This window comes from Arachis hypogaea, chromosome 11, assembly GCF_003086295.3.
Source record: "Arachis hypogaea cultivar Tifrunner chromosome 11, arahy.Tifrunner.gnm2.J5K5, whole genome shotgun sequence".
NCBI classification, from domain to species: Eukaryota; Viridiplantae; Streptophyta; class Magnoliopsida; order Fabales; family Fabaceae; genus Arachis; species Arachis hypogaea.
In genome coordinates, this window is record NC_092046.1 from 98,350,204 (window position 1) to 98,367,298 (window position 17,095).

Consider the following 17,095-nt stretch of genomic DNA (forward strand, 5'->3'; position numbering starts at 1 on the left):
GTAACAAAATATTTTTTTGTCTGAAAAACTTAAATTAATTTGTAACAAAAAATTAATTTGTCACGAAATTTAATATTGTTTGTAACAAGTTTTATTTTGTGTCACAAAATATGTGTATAATTTATACATTTTTTTTTCAAAATGTTAAAAACTTTAAGAATTAAAAAAATTGTCTTTATATTTTTTTAAAATAATTTTATTTTGTTTCAGAAATAAAAATTTTTTTTATATAATTCTTTTAAAATATATTGTATAGATTATTTTTTACATATTCATTAATTTTTAAATGATGTAAATATTAATTTATATTCCTTTAGAAAATTAGTATATAATTTATAATAATCAGAATTTTAAGATAACTTAAAACTAATTTGTAAAATTTAAATTTTTTTATTAATTTATAAATATAAATAACAAAGATTTAAAAATATTCCAAGAAAATGTAAAAAACTAAATGCAATGTTAAAAAAACCAAGGGCTAATAGCTAGTGAATGTAAAATGGTAAAAAAACCCTAAGGTTCCCCTATTCCCCCACCTTACTCGAAGCCTCACACTCATTAACTCTCAACCCATGGCGCCGTCAACAAACCCTATCTGCGAGGGAAAAAGGAGCTGCTTGCGGGAGAAAGAGTCACCGGCGTAGCCCCTCGGAGACGTCTCCGGCTGCGTCGTGGTCCTCAAGTCGCTGGTCGAATCTGGTTTGTAGGTGCCACTCCTCACCTCCGTCTCTGTCGGCGTGGCCGTCTTGGCTTCGCTGCCTTCCGCCTTCTCTGCCTCTGCGTCTAGCCTCTTCTGTTTCTGCTACCACCGTATCTGTGGTCGTCTTGGTGGGTGAGTCCTCTGCTGGATGTGCGCTGTTCCTGCCGAAGCTCTGCTCGTGCCGAAGCTCTGATCGTGCGGTCACATCTCCTTGCCGGTGGCCTGCGTCTTCGACGGTGGAACGGCCCCAACCCGTCGCTGAGAACTGAACTTGGATCTGCTTCTGCCATTCTTCAGTCTAGAGGTGATGATTTTTTCTAATATGTAGTTGTTGTAAATTAATTTTGTGGACGTAATTCTTGCTGTTTTATTGTAGGTTTAGAAGAGAAAAATTGATGCTAATTATGTAAAAATAAATGATTTAATATGTTGTTCTGTTTGTTCTTTTTCCTTTCTTGAGGGTTGTATACTAAAGTTGGAAAACCTGAGTTACATAATAAAGCAGAAGAAACCTCTATTAGCACTAAAAAGTTTGTCTTCTAGCTTGATAGTGAAATGATGAATTTTTAAAAAAGGGTCTTCTTCTGGTGTTGTGTTGCAGTCTTCAATTTCTTTTGGTTCAGCCGTGTTTCGTTGGTCTGCTGGCGGTCTGCTCTGCTCGTCTCCTCTGCTGAAGGTAAGTCCAGTTAAAAGTAGTATTGAACCTTGATTCAGCTGATGTTGTGACTGAAAATATTAGTTTTTATATCTGTTTGACTATATTAGTGTTATTAGCTTATGCTTTCTTTTTATTCTGTTCCAATATTTTTTTTATACTTTTGTGTTTGTGAATTGAGTAAAGTAGGTAACTATTTGATCCTTAGTAACATAGAGATATTGTTTAAATTCTGTTAATAATTTTGTGTATTTTACATTGCATTAATCTAGGATAGTTTATGCTGCTCTGCTCATCCGGCGTTGTCCTTTGCCTCTGCTGGTCTGATTCGGTTGTCCTTCTTCTCCTGCTGGTCAGGTCTGGTCCTATTACGTTTCTGCTAAAGGTAACTTCAGTTTATTTGAGTATTGTTAAATATGCTGTTAGTTGATAATCTTAGCTGAAATATTGAACATTGATTCTGCTGTTATTGTGGTTGAAAATATTGTTAGTTGATTATGCTGATGTTGTTGTGGTTGAAAGTATTGGTGTGTAACATAGTTGATTATTTGATTTTTAGGTTATTTGGAGAGTTGATATGTTTGTTCTATTTTTTGTTTCTGGGTTTTATTATTTTGATTCTATTGTTTGCACTTTTTTTGGTGATTTTGAAAGTGATAGCCGCTGTGATGCTATGTTATGTCATGCCCCACTTTTTGTTTTCACTCTTTACATCATTCTATCCATTCTCGTCTGCCGCCGAAATTAGTCCAATGGTCAATTACCACAAATATTGGGTTAATTTTGATAGGCGTACTCCTGAGTTTAGGAAGTGCCTCGATGAATTATTTTTGGATATTGCCTTCTCTCAACCCGGTGTGAAAAATCAAATACGTTGTCCTTGTCCAAAATGCAACAATTTTATGTTCAAATTTAGAGGCATACCAACAAGCTGAAATGGGAACTTTAATCAAGTACCATCTTCGGGTGATATCAATTTGTTGATGGAATTGGGTAGAGGTGACATAGAGGGATCAAGGGTGGACGTGCCTAAGTGTATGGAACAAGAAGAAGGAGAAGGAGAAGGAGAAGGAGAAGGAGGAGGAGGAGAAGGAGAAGGAGAAGAAGAAGAAGAAGAAGAAGAAGAAGAAGAAGAAGAAGAAGAAGAAGAAGAAGATTCAAATGATAGTGATTGACTTCTTAGTATTTTTATTTTGGGGAATACAAGATATTTGCAATTGCTAAATTATCCATTTTTTGTATAGGATTGTGAATATACTTTATCCACTTTTTGTATAGGAATGGTGATTGCCTTTAAAGTAGTTAAACTTTATGAATTACATCATATTTGCATTTGCTAAGTTCTTCAATCTTTATTCCACTTGTTTAACTTTTTTGAAAACTATAATATATTTTGAATCAAGTACCAACTTTTATTGATGTGCTTTCCTTTGTGTAATTGTATATTAAACGATGTTGCTATTTTTTTATTTCATTTTTCTAATTTTATCTCTGTTAACTTTATTGTAGATTGCATAACATAATGGCTACACGGAGATTGACAAGGGCTGCTGCATCTGGTTATACACCACGAGCACCTACCACGGCCCCTGCAGCGCGTGCCCCTGCCCCCGCCCCAGCCCCGGCAGCCCTTGCAGTACCTATCCCAGCCCCTGCAGCCCCTGTCCCAGCCCCGGCAGCCCCTGCAGCACCTATCCCAGCTTCTGCAGCCCCTGCAGCATCTGTCCCAGCTCCGGCAGCCCCTGCAGCCCCGGCTGACCCTGCCCCAGTTCTGACAGCCCATGCAGCCCTTGCCGCAGCCCCAGCAGCATCTGTCCCAGCCCCGACAGACACTACTTCAGCACCACCCACTGCCCCTGTTGATAGGCGTATTGGTAAAAGGGGACCTTCGCGTGGGATTGCAACAAATAGGGTTATCGAAACAAAGACAAACGGGAAATCGGAATTGCCGATCTCTTTGGAGAACTTAGCTCCTAATGGCATCCATGCTAATCTGTTTGCATCTGAAGTGGGTATCGTTACAAGACAAAATGCTCCTTTGGATGTAGAGAAATGGAGCCAAGTTGGAGATGATGTCAAGCAAAAAATATGTGACATCGTTTTGGTAATAGATATTTATATTTTCTGTTATTCAGTTTATTATAGAAGTTATTTCTGCTAACTAACTTTGACAAATCATTTGTAGGAAAAGTTTGATATAGCTGATACGCAAGTAATGCGCAATATGATTTTAGCTAAGGCTAACATATGTTATCGAAGTTGGCGCTCAAGATTGCATGAGCACTATGAGTTGTATCAAACTGATGAGGAGCGCCTTCAAAATCCACCAAACAATGTTCTACCGGAGACATGGGAGACTTTGGTGTCCTACTTTGGAAGTCCTTCTTTTCAGGTTTAAAATTTTCATTGTGACAACCATTGAGGTTTTTTTATGTTGTTTTGCTATTTTAGGTCAATGCAAATTATTTTAGCTGACCTCCTTTTGTCTTTAGTGAGTTTGGTCTTCTATAGGAAAAAAGTTTAAGAAACAAAGATAATAGAAAGCATCATGTTGTACCCCATATTGTTGGTCGAAGGACATTTCAAGTTGTTAGACGTGATCGGGTAAATAGTCTTAAAGTTTTAATTTGGTCTTCTATTTTTTGCTATGTCATGTTTGCACTTAACTACATGCTATATTTTACACTTCCAAAAAATTTGCAGCGCCATCCTAGAACCGGTGTCGAGCCTGACATTCAAGAATTATGGCAAATTACTCATCAAAAGAGTAATGGAGAATGGGTGAATGAAAAAGCTAAACAAATTGATGTAACATTCTTAAGCTTTTCCTCTTTTTGTTGCATGGAAGTTAAATATTATCTCCATTTTCAAATTACAAATTGGATTGTGTAGGATGACATTAGCACTATGCTTGATGACTCCTATGATTTGGAAAATCCTCTCACTCCAAATGAAGCTTTTCTAATTGTGAGAGGTGACAAAAGTGGTGCAAGTTATGGCATAAAGGCTTCAAAGTCTAAGTTAAGGATTCAAGCACAACTTCAAGAGGCAATGCAAGACCGTGAGGAGCTAACAAAGGAAATAGATGTGCTCAAAGAAAAACTTGAAGAGCAACGAACACGGCAAGAGGAAGAATTAGCTCAAATGAAAGCTCAATTGGAAGCTCAACAAGCTGTTGTCTGATGCCAAGGCATCTTAGGCTAGTTTCACTAGCATTTTTCTGTTAGTTTTAGTTGTTTTATGCATTTTCTTGAGCTTAAAGTAACCAAGAATGGTTAAATGAATAACAAAGCAATGAACCATCCAAACAATATGATTTTGATGCAAATTCCATGAGTTTTTAGTTATATTACTTGAATGCTATGAATGGAAGATTTCTCATGAAATTTTGCAAGACTTTGATGCAATTGTTTGGATGATTTCAGGGAAGAAGAGGCTAGGCAAGGAAGCAACAAAATCAATAAAGGAAGCTTGAATATCACATGTGGAGTTTAAGTTCCAGTTTAAGCTTAAACTGGAACTCAAACTACCAAGCCATATAATGTTGGGAACTATCAGTGGCGTTTAAGCTCCAGTTTAAGCTTAAACTGGAGCTTAAACGCCAAAATCATGAAAGCTGAGGAAAAGCTGAAAGTGGCGTTTAACCTCCAGTTTAACCTTAAACTGGAAGTTATACGCCAGAAATGAGAAATGCACCAGGGAGCCATTTCCATGTTTAAGCTCCAGTTTAACCTTAAACTGAAGCTTAAACGTGTTCGACCATTCTCCTCCAGGGTTGCTTTCTTCAATTCCACGTTTAAGCTTCAGTTTAACCTTAAACTGAAGCTTAAACGTGTTCGACAATCCACACTCCAGACTTGCCTTCTTCCATTTCCACGTTTAAGCTTCAGTTTAACCTTAAACTGAAGCTTAAACGTGTTCGACAACTCCACACTCCAGACTTGCCTTCTTCCATTTCCACGTTTAAGCTTCAGTTTAACCTTAAACTGAAGCTTAAACGTGCTTGAATTATACCACCTACAGGAGTGTCCAACGTTTAAGTTGCAGTTTAAAACGCCACTAATTGAAAAGGTTTCTGGGCCAAAGATATTGCAGTTTAAGTTAGCATTTGAGCACAAACATTAACTTAAACGTACTCTGGTATGAAACCCAATTGAATATCATGGTTTATGGGATTGGGCCTGAAGAATTGATGAGTCTGGAATTTCAAATTGTTGAGTCATGTGTCATTACTTGATTATCACTAAGTTGGCTCAATGAATGTTACAGAATTGGATCAGCAGCCTCATCAGGATTATGGATCATAAACCCAAAGCAAAAGGAAATCAGGGAAAGGCCTCAAAGCCCAAGAAACACAACAGAAGCTCAATTTAGAAAGTGTATAAATAGGATAGAATTTAAGTTGGTTGGTACTCGGGGGGAATTTTGGGGGATCACTTTTTCTAGTTTTCATACTTTTTGTAATTGAATTCAGAGCTATGACTCACTAAACCCCTTTCATTGGGTTAGGGAGCTCTATTGTAATTCAATGAATCAATAATAGTTTTTATCTTCTTCTTCAATCTTTTCTCTTGAATTTTGTTAGAAAGCTTCTCGATCTAATTCCATTGGTTAGTTGTCTTGGGAAAGAAGCTATCCATAATTGGAATCTTTCGGAACCTTGGGAATGGAATGGAGGATTCATGCTAGAGAAGCTTTCTCACAGCGAATTGGATTGGGGTTTGGATGGATATTGTGACATGTAATCCTACCAAATTGTGGTTCATGAAACTATGTGGTATAATCAGTGATCGAGCATCATCTCTTCTTATGAACATTTAAACCAAGGGATTGGGAATTTGTTTGTTTTTAGAGAGAATTGGTGAGCCAAGGGATTGGGATCCAATCATATAAGATTGCCAAGCAAAATTCAATGAATGCATTGGTTGAGGAAGGGAAAAAAAATGTTTGATTCGGAGATCTCAATATCTCCTGAAACCCAATGAATTCCCCATTTCTGATCTATCACTTCTCTTTACATTCTGCAATTAAATTCATGCAATCACCCCGATCCCTTTTTAATTTCAGCAATTTAGCTTCTCGCTCTTTAATTCATGCAATTTTACATTCCGCAATTCTCATCTAAATCTTGATTCCGCTCAACTAGAACACACTTCTAATCCGAATTGATCACTCAACCAATCCTTGTGGGATTCGACCTCACTCTATTGTGAGTTTTTACTTGACGATAACCGGTGCACTTGCCGGAAGGAATTTTTGCCGATCGTGCAATTTTCTTAAAATCGTAGCATCAAGTTTATGGCGCCGTTGCCGGGGATTGGTTTTCGATTGACAATTCTCAAATTGGAAGTTAACTAGATTGAGCATTTTTCTTGCTTTGTTAATTCAGTTCAAGTTACTTGTTGAATTTTAATTTCTGCACTCTGTTACATGCTTTCTTTCTTTATGCCTTTAAATTCAAGCAACTAACTCACTGACTCACTAACTATTTGAATTAATTCCTCAACTGCTCTAACCATACTCTTCCATTAACCAAGAGTATTTCACTTGTTTGTTGCCTGTGCTGTGTTTTTGTATAACAGGTAGGAGAGGAGAGACATCAACTCCTCATTATACCGAACCAGAGAGGACCCTTCATAAACTTAGAAGGGAAGCAAGAGGGAAGAGAGTACTGGGAGAAGAAGAATTTGAAGGAGAATCTGAGGACAATTTTGAGGAAGCTCTAGATCTCAACATGGATAGAGAAGTTCACAACCATGAGAGAGCTGATGGAAACAATGCCATTCCCGAGAGGAGGGTTCTTGGTTCATACATAAACCCAACCTCTGGGAATTGTGGTAGCAGCATTCAGAAACCACCCATTCAGGCCAACAATTTTGAACTCAAACCACAGTTAATATCACTTGTGGAGGATCATTGTTCATTTGGTGGGAGTGCTAATGAAGATCCAAACCAACATCTCACAAAATTCCTGAGAATTTGCGACACTGTGAAGTCCAATGGAGTCCAGGAAGATACCTATAAACTGCTCTTGTTCCCATTTTCACTTAGGGACAAGGCAGCTAAGTGGCTGGAATCATTCCCAAGGGGGAGCCTAACAACTTGGGATGAGGTGGAAAGCAAGTTTCTGGCACGTTTCTACCCCCCACAAAAGGTCAATAGGCTTCGATCTGAGGTTCAGACTTTTAGACAACAAGATGGTGAAACTCTCTACGAGGCATGGGAGAGGTTCAAGGATTTGACAAGGAAATGCCCACCAGACATGTTCCATGACTGGGTGCAATTGCATATTTTCTATGATGGACTTTCTTATGAATCAAGGAAGGCTGTAGACCATTCATCAGGAGGTTCATTGAACAGGAAAAAGACTGTGGAAGAAGCCATTGAAGTGATTGAGACAGTGGCTGAGAATGAGTACTACTATTCTTCAGAGAGACACAACACTAAGGGAGTCATGGAGCTGAACCATGTTGATACAATTTTAGCCCAAAACAAGGTGTTTGCCAAGCAACTAGCAGAGCTCACCAGGAAATTAGAAACAAAGCAAGTGGCTGCAATACACACACAAGATCAAGAGGAAGTAAGCACTGAAGGAGGTGATTGGGAAGAGGCCAATTATGTAGGAAATCAACAAAGGTAACCATATGATCCACATTCTAACACTTACAACCCAGGCTGGAAAAACCATCCAAACTTTGGGTGGGGAAACCAGCAAAACCAACATAACAAGTCCACATACCAAAACTCCAACCAAAGATCATACCAAGCCACATAAAACACTTACTCCCAACCATCATATCATGGCCAAAATAATCAACCTACCCAACCTAATCCGAACCAACAATTTCAAGATCAATTAAATAGGATAGAAGGAATGCTTGCAAGCATGGGTCAAGACATAACCGAATTGAAAGCCTTTAAGGAAGAAGTAAATTCTAACTTGCAAAACCAAGGAGCTGCCATCCAGAAGCTAGAAAATCAAATTGGGTATTTGTATAAGCAAACCCCTGGGCCAAGCGTTTCTCATGCTGCCAAGGCTATTGCAAGGGAAGAATGTAAGGCCATAAACCTCAGAAGTGGAAAGAAGCTAAAGGAGATCTCAAGGGAAACCACAGAGGATGAAGCAAAGGAAAATGTGAGAGACAAGGAACAGGGACAATCTTTTACACCGTCTGCAACAAAAGAAAAAGAAAAAGAGGTCCTGAAGCCTTATACACCCAAAGCGCCATATCCTCAACGTTTGATGAAAAGTGAAAAGGATGGCCAATTCTCCAGATTTTTGGAGATTTTCAAGAAGCTTCAAATCAACATTCTGTTTGCTGAGGCAATAGAGCAAATGCCACTCTATGCAAAATTCTCAAAGGAATTAATGACCAAGAAGAGAAGCTGGAGAAATGAGGAAACTGTGTTGTTGACTGAAGAATGCAGTGCCATCATTCAACACAAATTGCCTCAGAAATTGAAGGATCCAGGCAGTTTCCAAATCTCCTGCATCATAGGAGAAGTCATGGTGGAGAAGGCCTTGTGTGACTTAGGGGCCAGTATCAATTTGATGTCTCTAACAATGATGAGAAGAATGAAGATTGAGGAAGCCAAACCAACAAGAATGGCCCTCCAATTGGCAGATCGAACTTTTAAATTCCCTCATGGGATAGTTGAGGATTTGTTGGTGAAAGTGGGAGATTTCATATTTCCTGCCGATTTTGTGGTGTTAGATATGGAGGAGGAAGCCAAAGCTTCGATAATCCTGGGAAGACCCTTCCTGGCTACTGCTGGGGCCATCATAGATGTCCAAAAGGGTGAACTCACTCTTAGACTGCATGATGAGCAATTGGTGTTTAACGTATTCAAGGCAATGAGCTATCCATCAGAATCACTAAAGGAATGCATGAGGGTGGATGTAGTGGACATTGCAGTACAAGAAGCCTTTGAGGAAACAACAAAGGAAGTGGCAGAGGAGGAGTTCACCAAGGATATTGAAGTTAGTGACATCAAGGCTGCTGAAACAACCATGCCAAGCATGCCAGAGAGAGTGAAAGAAGAGAAGGAAGCACCAAAACCTGAGCTCAAAGCATTGCCCCCTAATCTCAAGTATGCATACTTGGGTAGTGATGAGAGCCATCCTGTTATCATTAGCTCTGCCCTGAGCCAAGAACAGGAAGAAGAATTGATCAAGGTGCTACAAACTCATCAAGATGCCATTGGATGGACCCTAGCTGATTTGAAGGGGATAAGTTCATCCATATGCATGCATAAAATCTTGTTAGAAGAGGATGCTAGACCCTCCATTCAAGCTCAGAGAAGATTGAATCCCGTCATGAAAGAAGTGGTACAAAAGGAGGTCATGAAGTTATGGCAGGCAGGGGTAATCTACCCCATTTCTGATAGCCCATGGGTTAGTCCCATCCATGTAGTTCCCAAGAAAGGTGGCATAACTGTGGTGCCAAATGAGAGGAATGAACTCATACCCACAAGAACTGTCACTGGGTGGAGGATGTGCATAGACTACAGGAAGCTCAATGAAGCCACCAGAAAAGATCATTTCCCACTCCCATTTATGGATCAGATGCTTGAAAGGCTTGCAGGACATGCTTACTATTGCTTTCTGGATGGATACTCAGGCTATAATCAGATAGTAGTTGATCCTAGAGATCAAGAGAAAACATCATTTGTTTGTCCATATGGAGTTTTTGCTTATAGACGCATGCCCTTTGGATTGTGCAATGCACCTGCCACTTTCCAAAGATGCATGCTGTCCATCTTTTCGGACATGATTGAAAAATTTATTGAGATTTTCATGGATGATTTTTCTGTGTTTGGAGATTCTTTTCCTAGCTGCCTACACCACCTTGCCTTGGTGCTTAAGAGATGCCAAGAGACCAACCTAGTATTAAACTGGGAAAAGTGTCATTTCATGGTCACAGAAGGAATAGTCCTTGGCCACAAAATCTCTAATAGAGGCATTGAGGTGGACAGAGCTAAGGTGGAACTCATTGAAAAACTACCTCCACCGAGTAATGTCAAGGCAGTTAGGAGTTTTTTGGGACACGCTGGCTTTTACAGAAGGTTTATTAGAGACTTTTCTAAAATAGCCAAACCTTTGAGTAACTTGCTTGTCTCTGATACACCCTTTGTATTTGATAAAAATTGCATGCTAGCCTATGAACTTTTGAAGCAAAAACTTTCCTCTGCACCTATCATTGCCCCACCTGATTGGAACTTACCTTTTGAACTGATGTGTGATGCATCAAACCTTGCTATTGGGGCAGTGTTAGGACAAAGGAAAGACAATTTGGTACATGTGATTTATTATGCCAGTAAAGTCTTGAATGATAACCAAAGGAATTACACAACCACTGAAAAAGAACTCTTGGCAATAGTCTTTGCATTTGACAAATTTAGATCCTATCTCGTTGGATCTAAAGTCATTGTCTTCACTGATCATTCAGCTTTAAAATACTTACTTGCTAAACAAGAATCCAAACCAAGACTTATTAGATGGGTTCTTTTGTTGCAGGAATTTGACATTGAAATCAAAGACAAGAAGGGTGTAGAGAACAAGGTGGCAGACCATTTATCAAGGATACCATGTGAAGAAGGAAGCGCACAAAGCACACATATAAATGAGTGCTTTCCTGATGAACAACTCATGGTAATTCACAAAGCACCCTGGTTTGCAGACATAGCAAACTTCAAGGCCACTGGGAGTTTGCCGTTGGAATTTAACAAGCATCAAAGGAAAAAATTGGTAAATGATGCCAAATACTTCATCTGGGACGAACCATACTTGTTCAAAAAATGTTCGGATGGCATACTCAGAAGATGCATATCAGAGGAAGAAGGAAGGGAAGTCTTATGGGACTGCCATGGCTCCACTTATGGAGGACATTTTGCAGGAGAAAGAACAGCAGCTAAGGTGTTGCAGTGTGGTTTTTATTGGCCCACTATCTTCAAAGATGCAAAGGAACTAGTGAAGCACTGCCATGAATGCCAGAAAGCGGGGAACCTGCCAAGAAGAAATGAAATGCCACAACAATTCATTCTGGAACTTGAATTGTTTGATGTATGGGGGATAGATTTCATGAGACCCTTTCCCACCTCATACTCAAATAATTACATTCTTGTGGCAGTAGACTATGTCTCCAAATGGGTTGAAGCAATAGCAACTCCAACCAATGATAATAAGGTAGTCATGAACTTCCTCAGAAAACACATTTTTTGCCGTTTTGGGGTTCCAAGAACAATCATCAGTGATGGAGGAAGCCACTTCTGCAACAAACCATTAGAGGCATTGCTTCTAAAATATGGAGTCAAACACAAGGTAGCCACACCATACCATCCACAGACAAGTGGGCAAGCCGAAATATCTAATAGGGAACTCAAAAGAATCCTGGAAAAGACTGTGGGAACTTCAAGGAAGGACTGGTCGATTAAGCTAGATGATGCTCTTTGGGCATATAGGACAGCTTTCAAAACACCAATTGGAATGTCTCCTTACCAACTAGTATATGGAAAAGCTTGCCATTTGCCACTGGAGTTGGAGCACAAGGCATTCTGGGCCTTGAAACTCTTGAACTTGGACAGCAAAGCTGCTGGAGAAAGAAGGATGTTGCAAATTCAAGAGTTGGAAGAATTCAGAGCTGAAGCTTATGAGAATGCCAAAATTTACAAAGAAAGAGCAAAGAAGAAGCATGACAGCAACATAGCCCCAAGGAAATTTGAAGAAGGACAAAAAGTATTGCTCTACAATTCTAGGCTGAAGCTATTTCCAGGGAAGCTAAAATCAAGGTGGTCTGGACCATTCCTTGTCACCAAGGTTTCCCAATATGGACAAGTAGAAATCATGGAAGAAAAGTCACAACGAACCTTCACTGTGAATGGTCAAAGACTCAAACATTACTTGGGAGATGTGGAGGAGAAGGACAAAGTTAAATATCACCTCAACTGAGGAAGCTGACCGTCAAGCTAATGACGTTAAAGAAGCGCTTGTTGGGAGGCAACCCAACCTGAGGTAATACTCCCTTGCTGTTTCTTTTATTTGTTTCAATAAAAAGGTGAAGTAGTTTCTGTGCATTGCAAAGAATTAAGTTTGGTGTTTCACACCAAACAATGAATTCATGGATCAATAATTCAAAGGGGAATGTGTGACTCTAAGTTTGGTGTTCCACCACACAGATCAACTGAACACAACAACCTTTGAATTATATGAAAGGAACAACCATTCTAAGCAATCACAGGAATGCTTAAAATCCTTAGCAGCAACTTCATTCCAAGGAGAATTCAAGGACTCAAAGAGCAGAGGAGTAAGTAGGAGACTAAGTTTGGTGTTCACACACCAACTTAAGACTCAGACACTTGCCCATACATAGTTGAGCTAACCACTCAAGTGCTTGAGAAGCAAGCAACTTCATCACTCTTTGCAGGAAAGGAAACAAGGATCTGAGAAAGAACATGAAGCAACAACTAGGAGAAGAAGGAGAAATCAAATTGTTTCCTGGCAACAAAGAGAAAACAAGAAATTTCACAAGGTGGTGGTGTTCCTTGACCATTCTTTAAAAGGCAAACAAAAGCATGCTTGTTCTGGTTTAAACTGTAATTGTTGAATCTTTCTGAAATGTGAAGTTTTTAGTATGAGTGTCTGTTTACTGCTTTGAATAAAGTGAATGCCTAGATGTTTGGATATAACTTCACCTTCTTAAACAAATGCTTGCCATGCTTGTTCTGTTTCCAAAAATAAAAGAAAATTTTGAACAAAAGTAGCTTGGCTCAATTAGTGACAAATCAAGTAGAATTAAGTGGTGGTATGCATGCTTGATTGTTTAGTCAGATCACTGGAAATTGAGTGTAGAATTATCATTTTTGTGTAGAAGTTTGAATACTGTCTATGGATCTTGATGAATAAATGTCTTTGGCCATGAAAAAGAAAGAAAAAGAAGAAGAAAAAGCCACTGAAAAAGGGCAACCAAAAAAAAAAAAATTTTTGAGAAAATAAGCTAGGCACCAATGGTTTGAACTTCTGAGACAAATGCCTGTGGTGTTTATGTATTAAGGATATGCTTGGATGAATAGGTTCTGAGGAGTGTTTCAACACTTGGTAACTTGGGTTAACTAACCCGGGATTATCAACCAAAAGTCCATTATCAAGAGCAACCTAAATACAAAACATTTAGTCACACAAAGAGGTGCTGGGCACCAATGTCTCAAGAAGAAATGTGAACTAAAATGCCTGTAGTGGATATGTGTAGTGCACTGATAAGAAAAAGAAAATGCCAAAGGCTTGTGCAACACATGACACTAAGAAAACAAGGAGCAAAGGAGCTCTAAGAAAAAAGAAAAGAAAAACAAAGAAGAGAAAAGTGCCAAGGACATAAGAATAACAAGAGACCATAGCAGTGTTTGATGGATGCAATGAAAAAGTGATAATCTTACCTGTTAAGAATGAAAAAGTGATGCTGCAACTTTCTTCATAAAACCCTTTTGATGAACTTCAAATGCTTGCTAATATAGCCAATGTAATTGCTTTCTGTTTCATACTTTCCTCTCAAATAACTCAAGACTTGCTTAGGGACAAGCAAGCATTAAGTTTGGTGTTGTGATGCCAAGGCATCTTAGGCTAGTTTCACTAGCATTTTTCTGTTAGTTTTAGTTGTTTTATGCATTTTCTTGAGCTTAAAGTAACCAAGAATGGTTAAATGAATAACAAAGCAATGAACCATCCAAACAGTATGATTTTGATGCAAATTCCATGAGTTTTTAGTTATATTACTTGAATGCTATGAATGGAAGATTTCTCATGAAATTTTGCAAGACTTTGATGCAATTGTTTGGATGATTTCAGGGAAGAAGAGGCTAGGCAAGGAAGCAACAAAATCAATAAAGGAAGCTTGAATATCACATGTGGAGTTTAAGTTCCAGTTTAAGCTTAAACTGGAACTCAAACTACCAAGCCATATAATGCTGGGAACTATCAGTGGCGTTTAAGCTCCAGTTTAAGCTTAAACTGGAGCTTAAACGCCAAAATCATGAAAGCTGAGGAAAAGCTGAAAGTGGCGTTTAACCTCCAGTTTAACCTTAAACTGGAAGTTAAACACCAGAAATGAGAAATGCACCAGGGAGCCATTTCCACGTTTAAGCTCCAGTTTAACCTTAAACTGAAGCTTAAATGTGTTCGACCATTCTCCTCCAGGGTTGCTTTCTTCATTTCCACGTTTAAGCTTCAGTTTAACCTTAAACTGAAGCTTAAACATGTTCGACAATCCACACTCCAGACTTGCCTTCTTCCATTTCCACGTTTAAGCTTCAGTTTAACCTTAAACTGAAGCTTAAACGTGTTCGACAACTCCACACTCCAGACTTGCCTTCTTCCATTTCCACGTTTAAGCTTCAGTTTAACCTTAAACTGAAGCTTAAACGTGCTTGAATTATACCACCTCCAGGAGTGTCCAACGTTTAAGTTGCAGTTTAAGCTTAAACTGCAACTTAAACGCCACTAATTGAAAAGGTTTCTGGGCCAAAGATATTGCAGTTTAAGTTAGCATTTGAGCACAAACATTAACTTAAACGTACTCTGGTATGAAACCCAATTGAATATCATGGTTTATGGGATTGGGCCTGAAGAATTGATGAGTCTGGAATTTCAAATTGTTGAGTCATGTGTCATTACTTGATTATCACTAAGTTGGCTCAATGAATGTTACAGAATTGGATCAGCAGCCTCATCAGGATTATGGATCATAAACCCAAAGCAAAAGGAAATCAGGGAAAGGCCTTAAAGCCCAAGAAACACAACAGAAGCTCAATTTAGAAAGTGTATAAATAGGATAGAATTTAAGTTGGTTGGTACTCGGGGGGGAATTTTGGGGGATCACTTTTTCTAGTTTTCATACTTTTTGTAATTGAATTCAGAGCTATGACTCACTAAACCCCTTTCATTGGGTTAGGGAGCTCTATTGTAATTCAATGAATCAATAATAGTTTTTATCTTCTTCTTCAATCTTTTCTCTTGAATTTTGTTAGAAAGCTTCTCGATCTAATTCCATTGGTTAGTTGTCTTGGGAAAGAAACTATCCATAATTGGAATCCTTCGGAACCTTGGGAAAAGAATGGAGGATTCATGCTAGAGAAGCTTTCTCACAGCGAATTGGATTGGGGTTTGGATGGATATTGTGACATGTAATCCTACCAAATTGTGGTTCATGAAACTGTGTGGTATAATCAGTGATCGAGCATCATCTCTTCTTATGAACATTTAAACCAAGGGATTGGGAATTTGTTTGTTTTTAGAGAGAATTGGTGAGCCAAGGGATTGGGATCCAATCATATAAGATTGCCAAGAAAAATTCAATGAATGCATTGGTTGAGAAAGGGAAAAAAAATGTTTGATTCGGAGATCTCAATATCTCCTGAAACCCAATGAATTCCCCATTTCTGATCTATCACTTCTCTTTACATTCTGCAATTAAATTCATGCAATCACCCCGATCCCTTTTTAATTTCAGCAATTTAGCTTCTCGCTCTTTAATTCATGAAATTTTACATTCCGCAATTCTCATCTAAATCTTGATTCCGCTCAACTAGAACACACTTCTAATCCGAATTGCTCACTCAACCAATCCTTGTGGGATTCGACCTCACTCTATTGTGAGTTTTTACTTGACGATAACCGGTGCACTTGCCGGAAGGAATTTTTGCCGATAGTGCAATTTCTTAAAATCGTAGCATCATTGTCAACTCTCTCATAGCGCGCTTTGACAATGAAACAAACTAGACCCTAAAGGTACTCCTAAAGTTGCTTATGTTTTTAATATATTTTTGTAGATAATTCCTATTTTATATTAGTATACTTTAATTTGTATATGGATCTCTTTATCATATTTTACTTGTGTCATGGTTGAAAAATGACAAATGTCCTATTGATTGCTTTGATAAATTTGGTTGGGTATGGCTGAGACATAAGTTGCATATTGGTTGTGTTTGTTGGAACCGTGAACGGTGGAAATATCCAATTTTTAGGGGAGGTTCTGTCGAATTTTTTATAAACAGTTTGGATAAAACTTAGTGGAAAAATTATAGATAGTGTTATATCTTGTTTCTAACTTTTTGGTTTCGATTTTTCTTATTTACAGGAGTGCTGAAAGGGTGACCATATGCAACCTTGAGGGCTCAAGAATGTTTTGATGCATAGAGACACTAATCCATGTTAGAACTTTTATGTTTTGGTTGAACTTTTATGTTAGAACTTTTATGTTTTGGTTGAACTAATCCATGTACTCACTAGCTAATGTTATTTTGTTTCAAGACAATTTTAGCTAGAAGGATCTTGTTTGACTTATGTATGTTTTTGCATATTAAATAGATGTAAACTAGCTTATAAAAGCGTTATTATATTAGTTAATTTAAAAACTAATTTACTAAATTATGCACGTAATTTGTAATAAAAATAAAGTTGTTACAAAATAACTTATTCGCTTTCGTAACTGAAGAAAAAAAATGTTACCAAATCATGTTACATTTTGTAACAAATTTTTTTGATAGGAAAAAAATTTACTGTCACGAAAAATACCTTCAAGATCAAAATTTGTTACCAGTTTTGTAACGGCTTCTGGTTTTTTGTATCAGAAAAAATTGTTACAAAATATGGTATTGAATTGTAACAGTTTCATTTTTTGTTACAAAAACTTTTTGTAACGGGACTTACTGCAATGGACCCTTTTTTTGTTACAAATACGCCTTTTTCTTGT

At 38.2% G+C, this 17,095-nt stretch overlaps 1 non-coding gene across 1 annotated transcript; it reads right to left on the reverse strand.

Moving 5' to 3' along the window:
- Nucleotides 1-7,515: 7,515 nt before the first annotated feature.
- Nucleotides 7,516-7,619, reverse strand: LOC112724461 (small nucleolar RNA R71). Its single transcript, XR_003163622.1, has one exon. It is a non-coding gene; the product is annotated as a small nucleolar RNA R71 (small nucleolar RNA).
- Between the last annotated feature and the right edge of the window lie 9,476 nt (nt 7,620-17,095).